This window comes from Callithrix jacchus, chromosome 5 (genome assembly GCF_049354715.1).
Source record: "Callithrix jacchus isolate 240 chromosome 5, calJac240_pri, whole genome shotgun sequence".
Lineage (NCBI taxonomy): Eukaryota > Metazoa > Chordata > Mammalia > Primates > Cebidae > Callithrix > Callithrix jacchus.
Window position 1 is genome coordinate 82,791,472 of NC_133506.1, and position 19,008 is coordinate 82,810,479.

Here is a 19,008-nt window from a genome sequence, read left to right on the forward strand (position 1 = left end):
TGATCCATCCGCCTCGGCCTCCCAAAGTGCTAGGATTACAGGCTTGAGCCACCGCGCCCAGCCGATCCTGTGTTGTTGTTGTTGTTTTTTAAAAGGCACTTGCTTGAATATAAATCTTCCTAAAGAATTACAGGTTGGGCTGCGCACGGCTCACGCCTATAATCCCAGCACTTTGGGAGGCCAAGGCAGGCGGGTAGATCATGAGATCAGGAGACCAGCCTGGCCAACATGGTGAAACCATGTCTCTACTAAAAATACAAAAATTAGCTGGGCATGGTGGCACACACCTGCAATCCCAACTACTGGGGAGGCTGAGGCAGGAGAAGCTCAGTAAGCCAAGATCGTGCCACTATACTCCAGCCTGGGTGACACAGCAAGGTTCCTTCTCAAAAATAAAAAATAAAAATAAAAATTACAGGTCATATTTGCCTGCATATTTTTATGGAGTCATGCTCTGCAGCACAGGATAAAGTGCAGTGGTGCAATCCTGGCTCACTAGGGCCTCAACTTCCTGGGTTCAAGTGATCTCTCACCTCAGCTCACAAGCAGTCTCGCTCTGTTGCCCAGGCTAGAGTGTAATGGCAAAATCTTGGCTTACTGCAGGAGGCTGAGGCAGGGGAATCACTTTCCAGGTTCAAGCAATTCTCCTGCCTCAGCCTCCTGAATAGCTGGGATAACAGGCACACACCATCACGCCTGGCTAATTTTTTTTGGTATTTTTAGTAGAGATGGGGTTTCACCATGTTGGCCAGGTTGGTCTTAAACTCCTGACCTCAGGTGATCCACTTACCTTGGCCTCCCAAATCCTGTTGGGATTATAGGCAGGAGCCACCACGGCCTGCCAATTTTTTTGTTTTTTGTAGAGATACGGTCTCATTATGTTACCCAGGCTGATTACTCTAAACTCCTGGGCTCAAGCAATCCTCCTGCCTCAGCCTCCCAAAACGCTGGGATTACACACACGAGCCACTGCACCCAGCTCATCGTTTTATTTCTATCACAAAACTACATCCTATTAAAATACAGCTGACTAGTTGTCAGACATGGTGGCCTCACACCGGTAATCCCAGCACTTTGGGACACCATCAGGAACCATCAGGCAATGGTGCCACAAAACACAAGGCAGAGAGGCCTGGGCTACAGGCCCTGGAAGGCATCTACAGCCTTGGCTGGCCCATCTGCTCCTCCTCGGTGATAAAAGCTGCTCCCAGCCAGAGCCCCTGCACCCCAAGACCTCTGTCTCGGCAACAGCCATGCCCTGGGCAGTGGAGAAAGCAAGAAAGAAGCACAATGGCCAAAACAGGATCTTAGAACCCCACAGAGAAAAAAAATCTTCCCTAAACATCAGCTACTTAAGGTTAAAAGGACTTGAAGGTGGTCAGCAGTACAGGTGGAAGATTTCGGAACCAAATAACTCAAGTCCATTTGGAAACCTCCTCTAGAAGGGTCAGTTCCATAATTGATCTGTGAAAGGCATTTCATTCAGCTCTCTGGAACAACCAAGTCTCTACCAATTTCACTTCAGCCTAACAACATGTGCTGTCTTGCCCTTACTACAAACCCTTCCTGGTCCTCGACATGAATTCCAAGCCGTTACTTTCTAATCCCTGGTGAGAGAAACAGCCCCAGCCCTCAGCTCAGCAGTCCCATACCTGGGCTGCTACCTATGCATTTTGGATCAAGGAAGCCCTCAATCTGAGGACATACTTAGCATCTCCTCTTGAGTTTGGAGGTTGGCTGAAAAACATACACAATACCTTGTATCTCTCACTTTTTTTTTTTGCCTTTAATTTGTGATAAAAATACCTAACATAATATTTAGTTTTAACCATTTTTACATATACAGTGGTATTAAGTATTCATGTTTTACAACAATCATCATTATCTATCTCCAGAACTTTTTCAACATCCCAAACTGAAACTCTGTACCCACGAAACAAACGCCCTTTCCTCTCACTGCCCAGATCCTGGTAATTACTACTGTACTCTGTGTCTCTAAGAATTTGACTACTCTAGCTACCTCATTTAAGTGGAATCATGCTTTATTTGTCCTTTTGTGTCTGGCTTATTTCACTTAGCATAGTTTTCAAGATTCATCCATGTTGTGGCATGTATCAGAATTTCTTTCCTTTCCTTTTTTTTTTTTGGAGATGGAGTCTCACTCTGTCGCCCAGGCTGGAGTGCAAAGGCATATCTCAACTCACTGCAACCTCCAACTCCCAGGTTCAAGCGATTCTCCCGCCTCAGCCTCCCAAGTAGCTGGGATTACAGGCACACGCCACTGTGCTGTTAATGTTTGTATTTTTAATAGAGACGGGTTTCACCATGTTGTTCAGACTGGTCTTGAACTCCTGACCTTGTGATCCACCTACCTCAGCCTCTCACAGTGCTGACATTACAGGTGTGAGCAATTGTGCCAGGATTTTTTTTTTTTTTTTGGAAATGAAGTCTCACTCTGTTGCCCAGGCTGGAGTGCAGTGGCGTGGTCTCGGCTCACTGCCACCTCCATCTCCCGGGTTGAAGCAATTCTCCTCCCTCAGCTTCCCGAATAGCTGGGATTACAGGTGACTACCACCATGCCTGGCTAATTTTTTGTGCTTTTAGTAGAGATGGGGTTTCACCATGTTGGCCAAGTTGGTCTCAAATTCCTGACCTCAAGTGATCCACCCAACTCAACCTCCCACAGTTCTGGGATTACAGGCATAAGACACTGCACCTGGCCTCCTTTTCAGGGGTGAATAATATTTCATTGTGTGTATATGCCATATTTTGTTTCTCCCTTCATTTGCTGATAGACAGTTTCCACCTTGTGGTCATTGTGAATCATGCTGCTACGAACACGGGTATACAAATTTCTGTTTCAAGTACTCTCTGCTTTCAATTCTTCTGGGTATATATTCAAAAGTGGAATTACTGGGTCATAGGGTAATTCCATGTTTAATTCAAAATAAGGCCTGGGCCAGGCACGGTGGCTCACACTTGTAATCCCAGCACTTTGGGAGGCCAAGGCAGGCAGATCACAAGGTCAGGAGTTTGAGACCAGCCTGGCCAACATAGTGAAACCCCATCTCTACTAAAAATACAAAACTTAGCCGGGTGTGGTGGCAGGCGCCTATAATCCCAGCTACTCAGGAGGCCGAGGCAGGAGAATTAGTTGAACCCAGGAGGTAGAGGTTGCAGTGAGCCAAGATTGCACCACTGTACTCCAGCCTGGGTGACAGAGCAAGACTCCATCTCAGATCATGGGGAGGAAAAGGGGGAAGGCCTGGCGAGGTGGCTCACGCCTGTAATCCCAGCACTTTGGGAGGCCAAGGAGGGTGAATAACCTGAGGTCAGAAGTTCAAGACCAGCATGGCCAACATGTCGAAACCCTGTCTCTACTAAAAGGACAAAAATTGGCTGGGTGCGGTGGCATGTGCCTGTAGTCCCAGCTACTCAGGAGGCTGAGGCAGAAGAATTGCTTGAACCCTAGAGGCAGAGGTTGCAGTGAGCCAAGACTGTGCCACTGCACTCCAGCCTGGGTGACAGAGCAAGACTCCATTTTATAAAAAAAAATTAAAAATTAGCTGGATGATATGGTGGTGCATGCCTGTAGTCTCAGCTATTTGGGAGGCTGGGGTGAGAGGATTACTTGGGCCTGGGAGGTCAAGGCTGCCATAAACTATGATTTTGCCACTGCTCTCCAGCCTGGAAGACAGAGTGAGACCCTGTCTCTCAAAAAGAAAAAAATCTCCAAAATAAGTGTTTGATATCTAAGACCTCTACAATGAATTCATTCAATCAGGATTTATTGAACAACTCGTATGTCCCAGGCACAGAGCTAGGCACTATGAATACAGAAGTTACTAAGATAGAGATCCTGCTCTTATGAGAAACAAATTATAAACAATTAAGAAATACAGCTGCGCATGGTGGCTCATGCCTGTAATCCCAGCACTTTGGGAGGCTGAGGCAGGCGGATTACAAGGTCAGGAGTTTGAGACCAACCTGGCCAATATGGTGAAACCCTGGCAAAGGAGCCAAGCATGAGATCTGGGATGAGAGCAATCTACACAGAGTCAACAAGAACAGAGCACCCCAAGTTCAAAGCTCAGAGAAAGGAGGAAGTGTGACTTGCCAAGGGTCAGAAATCAGACTTGCATACCTGAAGTCTGGGGAGTCACAGGACCACAGGAGTCAAGACCAGCCTGAGTAACAGAGTGACACCTCTGTCTCTCTAAAAAGAAAAAAAAAGGGCTGGGCGCAGTGTAATCCCAGCACTTTGGGACACCAAGGTGGGCAGATTATTTGAGGTCAGGAGTTTGAGACCAGCCTGGTCAATATGGCAAAAACTCCAGCCTAGGTGACAAAAACTCATCTCTACTAAAAATACAAAAATTAGCCAGTCATGGTGGCATATGCCTGTAATCCCAGCTACTCAGGAAACTGAGGCAGGAGAATAGCTTGAACCAGTGAGGTGGAGGTTTCAGTTAGTCGAGATCATGCCATTGCACTCTAGCCTGGACGACAGAGCAAGACTCCATCCCAAAATAAAAGAAAGAAAGAAAAAGAAACTTAGGAATCGTAGGGATGTCTTCATTAACATTCAGTAACACCTGGTAAGCACCCCAGCCGAAACAGCTCACTGCAGCATCAGTCATTACAGCATTAGATATTTCTGTAGAGGCACGGTTGCTCAGTGCGGCCAGATCCTCAACACCAGGGAAAGAGACCCAGTAAGTGAGGTCACCGGCAAAGTCACCAGCCATTCCATGCCTCCAAATCTTACCTGGGTCTCTATCACACAAGTGGATCCAGCCAGGGGTCTGCTAAGGAAACTACCTTGTTGAACATCTTCTATTTCACACACAGATTTTTGTGTTCTCTTGTTTACAGAGGAGGAAATTGAAGCCCAGAGAGCTAACTTGTCTAAAATCATAAAATAAGAGTCAGAATCTGAGCTCTGGTTTCTCTTCACTTCCAAAGCCTTGTCCCAGGACATTGCAACACTACACTAAATAAAAACACAATTACCAACCTCCTTTCCAAGTTCCCCAGGTAATACATTTACGTTACTTCTTTCTTTTTTTTTTTGAGATAGAGACTCGCTCTGTCCCTCAGGCTGGAGCACATAGGCGCCATCTCTGCTCACTGCAACCTCCACCTCCTGGGTTCAAGCGTTTCTCCTGCCTCAGCCACCCGAGTAGCTGGGATTACAGGTGTGCGCCACCATGGCCGGCTAACTTTTTTGTATTTTTAGTAGGGGCGGGGTTTCACTGTGTTGGCCAGGCTGGTCTCGAACTCCTGACCTTAAGTGATCTGCACATCTCCATCTCCCAAAGTGCGAGGGATTACAGGCACGAGCCACCGCACCCGGCCTGCAATGTTATTTCTGTAAGAACCTCAACTGGTGTTTCCATTCTATTCTCTGGGATAACTGCCCGAGTTTGAAGGCCCGCATCTGTGCTGACCTCAGCTGGACCAAGGGTCACTTAACTCCCAGAATCTCAAAGCAGAGGCACCGGGCCAAGAACTTTACAGTGCAACATTTGTCGCCTAAAACAGTGGGGTATCAGACTGCGGGCAACAGGAAGAGCTCATTTCCCAGAGGGATCTGGTGGGACAGGCCAAAAGTGGAGGGACCCTGCGCATAGCAGTTAGGGGCGCAGGCTTTGAGAATCCGGGTTCGATTCCGAGCTCTGCCATTTAAGCTGTGTCCTTTCTCCGAGCCCCACCACCTTGCTCACTTGTAAAACGCGGGAAACGGTAACGCTCGACTTGCAGCTTTGTCGTGAAGGAGCGAGGCGAGGAGTTGTGTTTAAATCGAAAATGCTCAACGATAAAAGTACTACTCACATCCGCGGAAGCCTTCGCATTCCTGCCAAAGGCCACCGAGGCCCCCCCATCGCGCCGAATGTGCCTGGAACCGGGGAGTTGCCGCTGGCGGCCGCCCGACCCCGCGCCCAGGCGCGACCCAAGCGCTCCCCTCCCGTCATTTCGACTGCAGAGGGTGAGGTACGGTAGGGGACAGCGAGGACGCCCAAGCACCCCCACCACGGGATCCAGGACGCCGCGGCCCTCGGACCCGAAGCCGCCCACCTACCGGAAGGCGACGCCTCGGTCCCACGCCGCCGCCGGTGCCACCAGAGTCCCAGACCCGGTGACCCAACGTCCCGCGCACCGCCGCGTTCCAACCACGTGACCGGCCGCGCCAACCCCAAACCCTGAACTTGGCGCTGGACCGCTCGCGCTCTGCTAGGTGCACCCAGCGCGCCAGGCTTCGGCCTGGCCCCGCCCCCGGAGACGCCCAATCAGAGCGCCCAGCCAAGCAGGGGCCGCCTCCAAACGCACCCGCACTATTGGCTGCGGCGGAGCAGCGGGCAGGGCTGGCTCCTCCAGGGCCGGCCGGGAGTCGCGTGGTGCAGCTGCGCACCTGGGGCAGGAACCTGTAGGACTGACACGCTTTGGCTGCAAGCCTGCTGTGTGGACGGGGATTTCCGGGAAGACTGCACAGGGCCTTCCTCACTTAAGCCTGCCGCTTGGGCCGTGGGATTATGAGTGAATTTTGTTCATGGTACTACTTTTAGTTAACAGGGTGGTCATTTAAATTAGGACAAATGTGGGACCGAAGTGCAACATTATTACTCTGTAGGTGTGGAATCCAAGAGCAGTCACTTTATTATTACTGTTTTTATATATTTATTTTTTGAGACAGGGTCTCACTCTGTGCCCAGGTTGGAGTACAGATGGGGGTCTAACCATGTTGCCCAGACTGGCCTCGAATTCCTGGCCTCGAGTGATTCTTCACATCACTAGATTGAAGACAACTCTGTCTGGCACAGCTGTCAGGAGGATTAATAGACGTACATATCTAAAACACTGAGGGGCCGGCGGGGTGGCACACGCCTGTCATCCCAGCACTTTCAGAGGCCGAAGCGGGTGGACCAGTTAAGGTCAGGAGTTCAAGACCAGCCTGGCCAACATGGTGAAACCCCATTTCTTCTAAAAATACAAAAATTAGCAGGCATGGTGGCACGTGCCTACAGTCCCAGCTTCTCCTGAGGCTGAGGCACGAGAATCACTTGCACCCAGGAGGCGGAGGTTGTGGTCAGTGGAGATTGCCACTGCACTCCAGTCTGGGGAACAGAGCAAGACTCCATCTCAAAAAATAAAATAAAACGTTTATTGGCACACAATAAGGACTCAGTGAACATTAGCTATTGTTAAGAATGATAGAAACCAGGGGCACATGTCAGGAGCTCCTGAGGCTGTGTCATAAATTTTATTATTATTTATTTGTCAAATAAAAATGATTGTAATAATGATAAAAACTAGGCACAGTGGGTCACGCCTGTAATCCCAGCACTTTGGGAGGCCAAAGTAGATCGCTTGAGCCTAGGACTTCAATACCACCAGCCTGGGCAACATGGTGAAACCTTGTCTCTACAAATAATTTAAAAATTAGTTGTGATGGCAGGCACCTGTAGTCCCAGCTACTTGGGAGGCTGAATGAAGTGGAAGGACCACTTAAGGCTGGGAGGCAGAGGTTACAGTAAGTTGCACTCCAGCCTGGGCAATAGAGTGAGACCCTCATTTCAAAAACAAACAAAAAATACAAATAGAAAAAAACAATATTTTTAAAAAGTGATGAAAAACCAAGGGGCTGTACTTAGGGAAAGAGCCCAGCGCATGCTCTTTGGTAAATTGCCTTCTCTGAGTCTCATCTTCCCCATCTAGAGGATGGACTCATTTTTCAGTCCTCAGCACTTTGTTCCCCTCCCATTATCCATCGATTTCCAAAATGTTGTAACATATGTGGCTGGTGTGACAGTTAATGCATGGATTCAAAACAGATTCAGAAAAGTGCAGGGAGAGATAGTAAGAGTGTGGGGATTAGAAGATGGAGAAGAGGCCGGGTGAAATGGTTTACCCCTGTAATCCCTGCACTTTGGGAGGCAGATCACCTGAAGTCAAGAGTTCGAGACTAGCCTGACCAACATGATAAAACCCTGTCTCTACTGAAAATACAAAAATTAGCTAAGCATGATGGCAGGTGCCTGTAATCCCAGCTACTTGGGAGGCTGAGGCAGGAGAATCACTTGAACCCAGGAGGAGGAGGTTGCAGTAAGCTGATATGGCACCACTGCACTCCAGCCGAGGCATCAGAGTGAGGCTCTGTCTCAAAAAAAAAAAAAAAAAAAATCTGGAGAGGAAGCAGCTCTTTCTACAACGGTCATAAAAACCACAGTACATATACTCTGAATGATTTTGTCAAATAGCTTTTTTGCCTAGTGATGTGCCACCCTCCATGGATTTTTGGAATTTAGAACATCAAGCAGGAAGTAGATTATAAGGACAAATACAAATTAAAGATACTAGGATTCGCCGGGCATGGTGGCTCATGCCTGTAATCCCAGCACTTTGGGAGGCTGAGGTGGGTGGATCATGAGGTCAGGAGTTCAAGACAAGCCTGGCCAACATGGTGAAATCCTGTCTCTACTAAAAATACAAAAATTAAGGCCGGGCATGGTGGCTCACGCCTGTAATCTCAGTACTTTGGGAGGTTGAGCTGCATCTCAAAAAAAAAAAGCAAAAATTACCTGGGTGTGATGGTGCTTGCCTATAATCCCAGCTACCTGGAGGCTGAGTCAGGAGAATCACTTGAATTTGGGAGGCAGAGGTTGCAGTAAGCCGAGACTGTGCCACTGCACTCCAGCTTGTGCTTTGAAGTATGTGGTTTCTTGGTATCTCCTAATTGGATGGATCTTAGGGGAATTATGCTGCATGAAAAAAAGACAAATGTCAGGCCAGGCGCAGTGTTTGATGGCTGCAATCCCAGCACTTTGGGAGGCTGAGGCAGATGGATCACTTGAGGTCAGAAGTTTGAGACTAGCCCGGCCAACATGCTGAAACCCCATCTCTGTTAAAAATACAAAAATTGGGCCGGGCATGGTGGCTCAAGCCTGTAATCCCAGAACTTTGGGAGGCCGAGGCGGGTGGATCATGAGCTCAAGAGATCAAGACCATTCCTGGTCAACATGGTGAAACCCCGTCTCTACTAAAAATACAAAAAATTAGCTGGGCATGGAGGCATGTGCCTGTAATCCCAGCTACTCAAGAGGCTGAGGCAGGAGAATTGCCTGAACTTGGGAGGCAGAGGTTGCAGTGAGCTGAGATCATGCCATTGCACTCCAGCGTGGGTAACGAGTGAAACTCCGTCTCAAAAAAAAAAAAATACAAAAATAATCTGGGCATGGTGGCACACGCCTATAATCCCAGCTACTCGGGAGGCTGAGACAGGAGAATCACTGGAACCCAGGAGGTGGACGTTGCAGTGAGATGAGATCGCCTCACTACACTCCAGCCTAGGCAACAGAGTAAGATTCCAGCTCAAAAAAAAAAAAAGGCAATCTCAAAAGGTTACAGACTGTATGATTTGATTCCATTTATATGACATTCTCAAAATGACATAATTATAGAAATGGAGAACAAATTCCTCATGTCAGGAATTAGGGATGGTGTGGAGCAGGGTTATATCTATAAAGAGGTGAGGGCCTAGAGTGGTGACTCACGCCTATAATCCCAGTGCTTTGGGAGGCTGAGATGTGAAGACCGCTTGAGGCCAGGACTTTGAGACCAGCCTGAGCAACATGGCAAGACCTTGTGTCTACAAAAACAATTGAAAAAATTATCCAAGCATGGTGGTGCATACATGCCTGTAGGTCCAGCTATTCTGGAGGCTGAGGTGGAGGCTCACTTTAGTCCAGGATTTCAAGGCTGCAGTGAGCTATCATTGTGCCACTGCACTCCAGCCTGGGCAGCAGAGTGAGACCCTGTCTCTCAAAATTAATAATAAAATAAATAAAAGCCAGGTCAGGTGCGGTGGCTCACATCTGTAATCCCAGCACTTTGGGAGGCTGAGGTGGGTGGATCACGAGGTCAAGAGATCAAGACCATCCTGGCCAACATGGTGAAACCCCGTCTCTACTAAAAATACAAAAAATATCTGGACATGGTGGCACATACCTGTGGTCCCAGCTACTTGGGAGGCTGAGGCAGAAGAATCGCTTGAACCCAGGAGGCGGAGGTTGCAGTGAGCTGAGATTGCACCACTGCACTCCAGCCTGGCGATAGAGCAAGACTGTGTCTCAAAAAAATGAAAACCAAAAGAGATATTTATGGAACAGTTTTGTATCTTAATTGCAATGGTCAGTACATGAATCTACATGTGATAAAATGGCATAGAGCCATATACACATATTTCATTAATGTAAATTTCATGACCTGATATTGTACTTATAGCTATGGAAGATGTAGCCATGCGGGGAACTGAGTGAAGAGTGCATAGAATTTCCTGTAAATGTAAATTTATTTTGAAATTAAAGGCTGTGTGCGGTGGCTTTGGCCAGGCGTGGTGCTCACGCCTGTAATCCCAGCACTTTGGGAGGCCAAGGCAGGCAGATAACTTGAGGTCAGCAGTTTAAGACCAGCTTGGCCAACATGGCAAAATCCCATCTGTACTAAAAATATAAAAATTAGCCAGGCGTGGTGGCGCATGGCTGTAATCCCAGCTCCTCAGGAGGCTGAGGCAGAAGAATCACTTGAACCCAGGAGGCTAAGGTTGCAGTGAGCTGAGATCATGCCACTGCACTCCAGCCTGGGTGATGAAGTGAGACTCTGTCAAAAAAACAAAAACAAAAACAAAAAACGGAAATTATTCTGTCACAGTTCTAGAGGCTCAAAGTCAGGAATCAATCTGTTGACAGGATCCTTTGAAGCCTTGAATGGAGGATTCCTTCCTTGACTCCTCCAGTGTCTGGAGGGTACTGGCCATCCTGGTGTTACAAGAACACCAGGGATTTGGTTTAGGGCCTGCTGCTCACCTCACAGAAAGCCAATCACTGAGACAATGGTTATTGCCAAGGAAGAAGGCTTTACTCAGGTGCTGCTGCTGAGAGGAAGGGAGGGATTTATCTCAGGAATGCAAGGGGGTGGCTCAACATAAGAAAATCAATTAATGGCTGGTAGCAGTGGGTCAAGCCTGTAATCCCAACACTTTGGGAGGCTGAGCTGGGCTGATCACGAGGTCAGGAGATTGCAACCATCCTGGCCAACATGATGAAACCCCATCTCTACAAAAAGTACAAAAAATTAGCTAGAGGTGGTGTGCGCCTATAATCCCAGCTACTGAGGCTGAGGCAAGGGAATTGACTGAATATGAGAGACGGAGGTTGCAGTGAGCTGAGATCGAGTCACTGTGCTCCAGTCTGGCGATGGAGCGAGACTCAGTCTCTTTTGCCCAGGCTAGAGTGCAGTGGTGCGGTCTCAGCTTACTGCAACCTCTGCCTCCTGGGTTCAAGCGATTTTCCTGCCTCAGCTTCCCAAGTAGCTGGGATTACAGGCGTGCGCTACCGTGCCTAGCTACTCCATCTCAAAAAAAAAAAAGGGGGAAACAGCTGACACAGGAAGAGCATCTAAGAAATTCTAACATTTCAGCCTGGCACGGTGGCTCATGCCTTTAATCCCAGGACTCTGGCACTTTGGGAGGCCAAGCCAGGAGGATCATGAAGTCAGGAGATTGAGACCATCCTGGCTAATATGGTGAAACCTCATCTCTACTAGAAATACAAAAAATTAGCTGGGCATGGTGGCATGCGCCTGTAGTCCCAGTTACTTGAGAGGCTGAGGCAGGAGAATTGCTTGAACCTGGAAGGCAGAGGTTGTGGCGAGCCAAGATTGTGCCATTGCACTCCAGCCTGGCAACAGAGCAAGACTCTGTCTCAAAAAACGAAAAAGAAAAGAAATTCTAACATTTCATGATTAAACATATATTAAAACTATGAAAAGCGGGAAATTGCCTTAACATTATAAAAGGTATTTGTGAAAAACCCACAATTGTCATCAAACTTAATGGTGAAAGGCTAAAAGCTTTCCCCCGAAGATCAGGAACAAGACACAGAAGTTCACTTTTACCACTGCTACTCAGCATTTTACTAGAAGTTGTAGCCAGACCATTTAGGTAAGAAAAAGCAATAAGAGGCTCCAAACCGGGAAAGAAGAAATAAAACTATTTCTATAAATACAGAAAATCCAAAAGAATGCACTCACAAAAATTGCCAGAACTAATCAGCAAAATCAGCAAAGTTTCGGGACACATGATCAACTCACAAAAACCAGTTGTGTTTTGTTATTGTATCTTGAGGAGTTTTGCTCTTGTTGCCCAGGCTGGAGTGCAATGACTCAATCTTGGCACACTGCAACCTCCACCTCCTGGGTTGAAGTGATTCTCCTGCCTCAGCCTCCCAAGTAGGTGGGATTACAGGTGCCCACCACCATGCCGGCTAATTTTTGTATTTTTAGTAGAGACAGGCTTTCACCATGTTGGTCAGGCCGGTCTCAAACTCCTGACCTCGGGTGTTCTGCCCGCCTAGGCCTCCCAAAGTGCTGGGATTACAGGCATGAGCCACTGCACCCAGTTCAGTTGTGTTTTTATACACTAGCAAGGAACAATTCAAAAATGTAATTAAGAAAACAGCTGGGCGTGGTGCCTTACACCTGTAGTCGCACCACTTTGAGATGCCTAGGCGGGTGGATCCCTTGAGCCCAGGAGTTCAAGACCAGTCTAGACAATGTGGTGAAACCTCCTCTCTACAAAAAATACAAAATGTTAGCCAGGCGTGATGGCATGTGCCTGTAGTCCCAGCTACTCAGGAGGCTGAGGTGAGAGGATCACCTGAGCCCTGGAGGTCAAGGCTGCAGTGAGCCGTTTTGCATCATTGCACTCCAGCCTTAAAAAGAATTGAAATTCTGTAACATGTTACAACATGAATAAATCTTGAAAACATCATTCTAGCCGGGCGCGGTGGCTCACGCCTGTAATCCCAGCACTTTGGGAGGCCGAGGCGGGTGGATCACGAGGTCAAGAGATTGAGACCACCCTGGTCAACATGGTGAAACCCCGTCTCTACTAAAAATACAAAAATTAGCTGGGCACGGTGGCGCGTGCCTGTAATCCCAGCTACTCAGGAGGCTGAGGTAGGAGAATTGCCTGAAGCCAGGAGGCGGAGATTGCGGTGAGCTGAGATCGCGCCATTGCACGTCAGCCTGGGTAACAAGAGCGAAACTCCGTGTCAAAAAACAAAAACAACAGCAACAAAACAAGTAATTCTAAGTGAAATGAGCCAGATACCAAAAAAAAAAAAAAAAAAAAAAAAAAAGATATTGCATGTTTCCACTTATAGAGGTACCTACAAGAATCAAATTCATAGAGACAGAAAGTAGAATAGTGGTTAAAAGGGTCTGGGCAGAGGGAGGAAATGGAAGTTTGTTTTATGGGTACAGAGTTTCACTTTGGGATGTTGAAAAAGTTCTGGAGATAAATAATGGTGACAGTTACATACCATTGGTTGCATGAATGCACTTAATGCATTCGCCTAATTGTATATGTGAAAAATGGTTAAAATAGTACATTTTATGTCTATTTTATACTATCGCCCCTAGAAAAATTGTTACTAAGTTACAAGATCTCACTCTTTCTCCCAGGCTGGGCTGCAGTGTGGCAATCAAAGCTCACTGCAGCTTCGAATTTAGCCAGTTTCCCTGGCTCAAGCGATAATCCTTCTTCAGCCTCCTGAGTAGCTGCGATTACAGGCGGTGCCATCATGCCCAGCTCAGTTTTGATTCCCGCCCCCCCACCACCCGGTAGAGACGGGATCGCGCTATATTGTCTAGGCTGGGCCTCATTGTGGGCTCTCAAAACGCAGGGATTACCGGATTACAGGCAAGCTCACCACACCAGGAGCAAACACGGCCCGCTTTAAAAATTCAGGTTGTGATTGGCTGTCAAACAGCATTATGCTAATTAGGCACGCCTATTTTTTTCAACTTTTTCTTTTTTTTTTTTGAGACGGAGTTTCGCTCTTGTTACCCAGGCTGGAGTGCAATGGCGCAATCTTGGCTCACCGCAACCTCCGCCCCCTGGGTTCAGGCAATTCTCCTGCCTCAGCCTCCTGAGTAGCTGGGATTACAGGCACGCACCACCGTGCCCAATTTTTTGTATTTTTAGTAGAGACGGGGTTTCACCATGTTGACCAGGATGGTCTCGATCTGTTGACCTCGTGATCCACCCGCCTCGGCCTCCCAAAGTGCTGGGATTACAGGTTTGAGCCACCGCGCCCGGCCTTTTTTCAACTTTTTAAACTGAATTTTTAAAAATTAGATTTTCACTTAAACGTTAAAATGTGTCAAGTGATTGACAATATTTGAAAAGATGACATTGCCAATCAATTTTTCTATTTATTTCCTAATGGAATCAGAAATAGCAAAAGTATCTCGCCATCAGTGCAAAGTGTGTGGTGGATGTAGTCCTGGGGGAGGCTACAGGTTATACTTTCAAATGTCATTTCTATAGTTTCTTACTAGGGAAGTTTCTCTGAATGTGTATAGTAACAAAATCCACAAGAGGTAATGTTTTCTCTTGATTGTCAACCGCTGTTTGACACTGATGATCGTTCTTTCTCTCTTACTTTCTGAGAGTAAGAGAACATTGTGTAAGTGGATTCCTTGTTTATGATTGAATGTAGTGATAGGAGTTTCTGTTTGACACTGATGATCGTTCTTTCTCTCTTACTTTCTGAGAGTAAGAGAACATTGTGTAAGTGGATTCCTTGTTTATGATTGAATGTAGTGATAGGAGTTTCGGTAGCGTTTTCTGCTTTCTTGGCCAGTTGTTTTGGTTTTGCATGAGAACTTTCTCTTGGCGTTCTCGAGTCTGTTCTCAGAGACTATCAGTCTTGGTGTTAACAGACAGGATTGTGATATGTCTTGGCTCTACTATATGGAAAGTAGCTAAAAGTGTATATGGCTCTCTTTAAAGACAAGAGAAAGCAGTTTAGAATTTTCCTAATCACACTCTTGAATGCTATGCTTACTTTTTCCTTTTTTTTTTTTTTTTTGAGATGGAATTTATGCTTACTTTTTTCTTTTTTTTTTTTTTTGAGATGGAGTTTTGCTTTTGTTTTCCCAGACGAGAGCGCGATGGCGCAATATTGGCTTACTACAACTTCTGCCTCTGGGGTTCCAGCAATTCTGCCACAGCCTCCTGAGTAGCTGGGATTATAGGTGCCCACCACCATGCCAAGCTAATTTTTGTATTTTTAGTAGAGATGAGGATTCACCATGTTGGCCAGGCTTGTCTCAAACTGCTGACCTTAGCTGATCTACTCCCCTCGGCTTCCCAAAGTGCTGAAATTACATCGCCCCCAACCCCCAAATATATACCTTTTTAAACGTTGCTAATCTGCCTTTACAAAAGGGTATCCTAGCACTTTGGGAGGCCCAGGCTGGCAGATCACTAGGTCGGGAATTTAAGACCAACCTGGCCAACATGGAGAAATCCAGCCTCTACTAAAAATACAAAATTAGCTATCGTGGTGGCCCATGCCTGTAATCCCAGCTAGAACCTGGGAGGCAGAGGTTGCAGTGAGCTCAGATTGCACCACTGCACTCCAGCCCGGGCAACAAGAGCAAAACTTCATCTCAAAGGACAAAAAAGGTGCATGTCCATCTCTAGACCAACTGAAGCCAAGTTATTCATTTGAATAGGTGCCACGCATGTGCAAAACATCCCGAGCCAGCATCCACCACATCACACCCACTGAGTGAGCTCCCTTGTTGTTGCATGGGATGGCAATGTCCACATAGCACAGAGGAGACTCTGTGTTATACAGAGCAATGGTAGGTAGGTTAACATAAGACGTCTCGGTGAGAGGCTGGTGGTCAGCCCTTGGGTCAGTAACGATAAGCAGCCGTGGCTCCTGGCAGGCTGCCTGGATCTGGTTGGTGAAGGTTCAAGGAGTAAAGCGGCCAGCAATTGGAGTGGCTCCAGTGGCAGCAGCAAACTTCAGCACAGCCCTCTGGCCAGGGTTCTTGGAGGATATGACACTGACATGAGCAGGGTTTTTAATGGCAACAATGGCACGAGCTGCCAGGAGAAGCTTCTCCCAGGTCCTCTTCAGATTTATGATGTAGATGCCTCACTTTTCCTTTTATAGATATACTGCTCCATCTGGAAGTCAAGGTTGGTGCCACCTAAATGGGTTCCTGCTGCCAGGAACTTAAGGACATTCTCCTCCTTCCTTTGCAGGACATCAAGGGCTCCAGACATTGTGAAAGTTTCCCTTTAAGTTACGACAGGAATCCAGGACAACACCATTTGGAGCCCTCGGCAGGTATCGAGGAAAAGGCTGTATGCTATCTTTTAATCTATGTCCCTACAGAATAATCTTGGTCCACATAATTTTGTTATTACAGGCAGATCAGGATAAATTTCCTCTCTCTGGAATACATGCTTTGACTACTGCTAAGTATTATTTTTCTTATTTTTTAAAGAAAAATTTAACTTCCATTAACCAAATTTCTTTTCAAAGTAACCACATTTCTTTTAAGTGAAAAAGTTTCCGTCTGTTATCAAGAATTCTCTGAATACAAAATTTATTTTTTTTAACTTTAGAAGAAATTGAAAATATCTACGTTACTAATCTAAAAATGCAGGTTCTGGGTTTATGTGGTGTTAACATGTTTTCCAAATTTTAAGGAATAGATATTTAAATGCCATGCACTTTGTTTTCAAATTTAGAAAATGTTTCAGCCTTGTGGTTGGGCATGGTGGCTCAGGCCTATAATATCAGCACTTTGGGAGGCTGAGGTGGGAGGATCACCTAAGTCCAGGCATTCGAGTCCAGCTTTGGCAACATGGTGAACCCCATCTCTATAAAAAATTACAAAAATTGGCCAGGCACAGTGGCACCACCTGTAGTCCCAGCTACTTGAGAGGCTGAGATGGGAGGATTGCTAGAGCCGGAAAAATTGAGGCTGCAGAAGGTCAAATATCAAGGCTAACAGATGGTAAATATTTAAATTTTCACTTAAAAGAAATATTGGTTACATTGAAAATAAACTTGGCTAATGTAAGGTAGATAAATTTATGTTAAAAAAAATTTAAGTGTCTGAGTGCGGTGGTTCATGCCTGTAATCCCAGCATTTTGGGAGGCCCAAGTGGGTGGATCACAAAGTCAGGAAAAGGAGACCATCCTGGCCAACATCGTGAAACCTCGTCTCTACTAAAATACAAAAAAATTAACTGGGCGTGGTGGTGCATGCCTGTAATCCCAGCTACTTGGGAGGCTGAGGCAGAGAAATCGCTTGAATCCGGGAGGTGGAGATTGCAGTGAGCCAAGATGACGCCACTGCACACTAGTCTGGTGACAGAGCAAGACTCCGTCTAAAAAAAAAAAAAAAAAAATGTGAGTCTTGTAAACCCTACTGCACTCCAGCCAGTGCAACAGAGCAAAACCTGTTGACGTAAAGAAAGGGGAAGGAGGGAGGGAGGGAAGGAAGGAAACAAGGAAGGGAGAGAGGGAGGGAAGGAGGGAAAGAAGAAGGAAAGAAAGGAAGAAAGAAGGAAGAAAAAAGGAAGAAAAAGCAAGAAAACAAAAAATAAAATGTTTCAAGCTTTACAGTAAGTAGCAAAGCCATTCTATAATGAATAGGCAACAGAACCAAAACAAAAAAGGATTCTACCAACCAATCTAACCAACACGAGGTCAGGAGTTTGAGACCAGCCTGTCCAATATGGTGAAACCCATTTCTACTAAAAAAGACAAAAATTAGCTGGGTGTCATGGCACATGCCTGAAGTCCCAGCAATTTGGGAGGCTGAGGCAGGAGAATCACTTGAACCCTGAAGGTGGAGGTTACAGTGAGCCGAGATCGTGCCACTGCACTCCATCCTGGGTGACAGAGTAAGACCTCATCTCAAAAAAATAAAATAAAAATAAAAATTGATTCTGTTATTTGAAAATAGATACTGATCATTTACCTTACACTAAGTGATCTCCAGCTCTTGGAGACGGATCAGTGGAAAAATATATAAACTTACCCAGCTCTGTTAAGCTTAAATTCTAATGACGGAGAAAAGAAGTAATCGAGCAGTACTTTAAAGCAAGAGCGTTAGGATATAGCTTTGATTTCTAAAAACTGCATACTGTGGTTGCTGTGTAGAGATTGGATTGAAAACAAGGCAATGATAAAAGCTTAAATTTTTGTAGGATATGACTAGCCTATAATTTTGAGGGTCCCTGAAGTAAGAATGTATAATACTTCTCATCATTTCCCCAAGAAATCTCTGCAGTGAAGCCCTGACCTTGTGAGGGAAGTACTGTAGTTACCAAGTGGTGAGGATGGGAAGGTGAATTTGAAAACACCATTTGGAATTACTGCACTTTAAAGGTAAAGCTGGCAGGTTTGTCATACACTTCGGATCTGAAAATGTGTGTGTGATGGAGAGATAGAGAATGAGAGCCAGACAGATATAGAGAAAACTAAAAGGGGACACCAAGAATACTGAGATGAGAAACTAAAAAGTGGGAGTTACCCTTAAACGGAATGGGGAGAGCGAGTTTAGGGAGTATCACTGGCTCCATGTGGACACAATAATTTGGAGATTCCTAACTGGCATCCAAGGGAAGAAGTCAGACAGTGTTGGGTGTAGTCTACTGTTGAGGTGTAATATGAAATATCAGGAAATTAATGACACAAAAATTAGTGAGAAAGCAAAGATAAGAAAGATAAGTCCAGGTCCTGAGCTTAGTGGTTCTTTAACATTTAAAATGTAGTAAAGATGAGAAGAAACCAGCAAAAAAGGACTAGGGGTAATTATCAAAAATGTCAGGAAAATACGGGTTAAGTGTTCTGGAATTATATCAAAGAAAATTTTACAGGGCAGGGCGTGGTGGCTCATGCCTGTAATCCCAGCACGTTGGGAGGCCGAGAGGGGTGGATCACGAGGTCAAGAGATCGAGACCATCCTGGTCAACATGGTGAAACCCCGTCTCTACTAAAAATACAAAAAAATTAGCTGGGCACAGTGGTGCATGCCTATAATCCCAGCTACTCAGGAGGCTGAGGCAGGAGATTTGCCTGAACCCAGGAGGCAGAGGTTGTGGTGAGCCAAGATCGCGCCGTTGCACTC

General features: G+C 46.2%; 1 protein-coding gene and 1 pseudogene across 6 annotated transcripts in view; one reads left to right on the forward strand and one right to left on the reverse strand.

The window, feature by feature from the left end:
* SHMT1 (serine hydroxymethyltransferase 1) overlaps positions 1-6,266 on the reverse strand; it is a 42,210-nt gene extending 35,944 nt beyond the window's left edge. For all 6 annotated transcript variants that reach the window (XM_035300167.3, XM_035300166.3, XM_035300164.3 and 3 more), the window contains exon 1: positions 6,083-6,266. The gene's annotated coding sequence lies outside the window, so the exon portion shown is untranslated. The remainder of the gene's footprint in view (positions 1-6,082) is intronic.
* Positions 6,267-14,358: 8,092 nt separating this feature from the next.
* LOC118154122 (small nucleolar RNA U3) lies at positions 14,359-14,537 on the forward strand (annotated as a pseudogene).
* Positions 14,538-19,008: the final 4,471 nt, after the last annotated feature.